Raw genomic sequence first — 3,639 nt, 5'->3', positions numbered from 1 at the left:
ACAATACAAACATATAAACATGTAAACATCCTATTGAAAGAGTCTCCCAGGGAGAAATCCAATCAGAAACGTCTGACACATTCAGCGGCACGAAAAACACGGGAGGACAGGACACAGGTCAGTGAGCCGATCGCGATCTACCTAATGGGCACCCCTACTTTACACAATGCCCTGCTGCAATGAAACCCGATGAGCCCTGCCCAGTTCTCTTTTTGGAATACAAAACACCTACTCCCCTAAGGAGATGAGGAAGGGGGTGGTATCCTGTAGTCCTAACACACATCCTAGGGTGACAACGTTAAAGACAGACACGGAGAGACTAAGTGGAGGGGCTACATGACTGGGGGGAGGAATAGTCCCGGGAGAAAGGGTTAAAAATAAAATGGGAATAGCTGCTCTTACCTGATTGGACGTGGGAGTCAGGTGTCCGGGAGGAGCCGCATGGGAAGGGACTGCGAGGGCTGAGGGACGTCCTCTTTTTGGAAATCGATGAAGGAAGCAGGTTGTCCCACCCTCCCTCCCTCCCTGAATTTGGTGGTTATGGGGGTTTGGGGGGGTTTCTTTTGTCACGGCAGCTTGGCGGGTTAGGGGGTCTTTGGGGGGTCTACAAAATCGGAGTTCATTACAAAAATGGGGGGCCCTCAGCTGGTATGGGTGCTTCCCCCTGTTGGTGTCCGGATTTGTAAAGGGCGGGGGCCTGGCCCCTGGGGAACCTGGAAGTAGTAAGTGTCCTCGAGCTGGTTGTGGTGCTGCTGGGGACATGGGTGGAGTGTTAGGAGAGGCCTTGTTTGGTCTGGCGGGCACCCAAAGACACCTTCTCAGGTCAACCATCGTTTAAAGTATTATTTTTGTATATTTGGTTTATTACTTTTGGTTATTGTTAAAGTTGTTTGTTTAATAAAAGTGCTGCTGTGGCCGTTAAATTCCATGTCGCGCAGTCTGTGTTTTTTTGGGGGTTTTTAACGGAGGGACAGAAAATTGACGAATCCATCAGTCAAAACACAGATCGCCTTTTACAAAACCATGATAAATGAACTCACAGTCATAAAAGAAAAAATGTGTACTTGTTATTTTTTTTGCATTGGGACCATTAAAGTATTGCAACCGCAATCAGTGGATCAATGGGTGGCAGGTGCAATACTCTGTCTCCTGCAGAACCTTCCTCCAGGCTTTGTCTATCACAAGGCACGGACTTTCAGTTACAGGGATGGGAGGAAGTATGAAGAGACTACAAGTGAGATGACATCACCACACTGGTATTCCATTTAGAACTTCAAGTGCCTCTGCCGTGGTGGCTGATGTGTGGCAGATAGTCTGAGCGAGCAGGATGTCACCTCATTGTTTCCAGCGGCGCCGTCCGCAGTCACTTCAGCACCCACTTTTGGGTTTTCAGGTAAGGAGTGCGGTGGGACACACCTTGGACGTTTAGATAGTCTCAGCATTCCCAGATCCTGTGATCTATGAATGGCTGACACAATGAATGAACCCTGTGATTAAGGTAAGTGGCGGGGCGGGTGGTTGTAATTGGGGGTTGGAGATGTGCCCATGTTTCCCCCTGACCATGGCTGTAACATGAAACATTGTATCAAAAGTAAAGTGAAGGTGCCCACACACCTTGCGAAATCCCGCGACCGTACGATTATCACAAGGTGTGTGGAAGGCGTGCAACCTCTCCTACTGTAATGGCGCACGACTTGTATCTTATGAACATGTTTGAAAACATGTCTTGCGATGGTTGTAAGGTGTGTGCCCAGCATTAGCCTTATAGGAGAACTATGTGGTTAAGGCTTTTCCCCATAGTTCTCCTTAGGGTAACGGGAGGACACAAACTAGCATCTTTCCGTCACCCTAGGCTCAGTATACCGCTGCTGCTCGCGGTATACTGAGACGCCGCAGCTGAAGCGGATGCCGACAATTATGACGGGATCCGCCCAGCTGCGTGAGTGACAGCTGGCTCTGCCTATCTAGAGGCAGAGCCAGCTGTACCCGCCCCCTCCCCCGTCCGATCCGCCAGTCAGCGCTGGAGGATCGGAGGGGGGAATCCAGCCCCTCCCCTGTCAAGGCAGAGAGCCGTGACAGGATCGAGAAGTGAGCGAACGCCGGTATGTGTTCGTTCACTTCCCGATCTACTGAGCTGACCTGTGACAGTCTCATTGTCACAGGTCGGCTAGAACTATGAGGTGAGTGAAAAGCACCCCTCCCTCCCCCCTCATAGTTCCCCTTTAAGGGCCTGTTCACATCATTTTCAGGTCCGGATCAGGTGCGGATCTGCAGACGCGGTGCTACTCATGCAGTGCGTTTTTGATGCGTTTTCGGTCCGGATGCTGACAGTTCATTTTTTTTCAAGCCGCGGTGCTGTCAGTATGCAGATTCTTCCTCCTGAGGTCACTTCCGCCATCTCGTAACATCTACTTCCCTTTGTGTATGTAAAGCTGGTGATCAGACATGTATCACATGTTTGCAGGCATGTTGATGGTGCTGGCTACAGCAATCTGCAGAGAACGAGCTATATCTATCCACTTTTTATTTTTTTGATGCACATTTTTAAACTGTGTGTGGCGGGCGTCGTAGAGCATTGGCGCATGCTCCATCAATCCGACGAATCGCTCAATGTCCAGGACCATGTGAGTCATGAATGCTGGTTTTCCCTCTGATGCTCCTCCACAACCAGGAAGTCCAACGATTATGACATCATAAAAAGTGGAGCAAGAATACATTTTTTTTTTTGCTTAAGGAAGGCTGCAGAACCTTCCTCCAGGCTCTGTCTATCACAAGGCACGGACTTTCAGTTACAGGGATGGGAGGAAGTATGAAGAGACTACAAGTGAGATGACATCACCACACTGGTATTCCATTTAGAACTTCAAGTGCCTCTGCCGTGGTGGCTGATGTGTGGCAGATAGTCTGATAGTCTGATAGGCAGATAAGCTGCACGGTGTTCCGTTTTTGACCGTTTCCTGACCGGACAAAATGTGACATGCAGTATTCTTTCAGCCAGGAACGGACTGCGCACGTGAGAACTGTAGCCCATAAAACACAGAGGGATACATTGGGATGCATATTTAGTGCAGGAGTGTACGGATCAGGTCAGCACAGAATACGGACGTCGTGTGAACAGGCCCTTAAGGTGATTGTAGCCAGGGCCATCTCCATAATGAGGCAGCCTAAATGTGGTCATACACCTTACAACCATCGCCTGACTTTCGTTGTGCGTTGGTTGAAAGGTGATTAAAAGTTTGTACGTCGTGCCCATCTTGGACAGGCAGATCGTACTTGCGATCATTACAAGTCCTCCCCGCTGAGGGGAGGGCTTACAGATGATCGCAATGGTGAGCGGGCAGTGTGCGCTTGCGCACCTCGGCCCATGCGGCTTTCGTTTTGCGATCGCGCTACCAACCCGCTGAAAATCGTACAATTTTCGGCGGATTTTCCTAGCGTGCTCGTAAGATGAAAGTCGTGCGACCGTACAGTAAATGCGGTTTCAACGCTGCACATACAGCTTACAATTATCGTACGATCACAGGATCACCTGCGATTATCGCATGATAATCGTCAGGCGTATTTGCAGCTTAACGCTATTGCCTCAGGGGGCATCTCTTTGGATCATGGGGGGGGGGGGGGGGGCCAGGGGGGGATTTT

Source organism: Nanorana parkeri, unplaced genomic scaffold (assembly GCF_000935625.1).
Source record: "Nanorana parkeri isolate BGI_ZX_2015 unplaced genomic scaffold, ASM93562v1 scaffold1049, whole genome shotgun sequence".
In the NCBI taxonomy this organism is placed as follows: Eukaryota; Metazoa; Chordata; class Amphibia; order Anura; family Dicroglossidae; genus Nanorana; species Nanorana parkeri.
The sequence above is the reverse complement of the archived record's forward strand: the minus strand, read 5'-3'. Positions refer to the sequence as shown.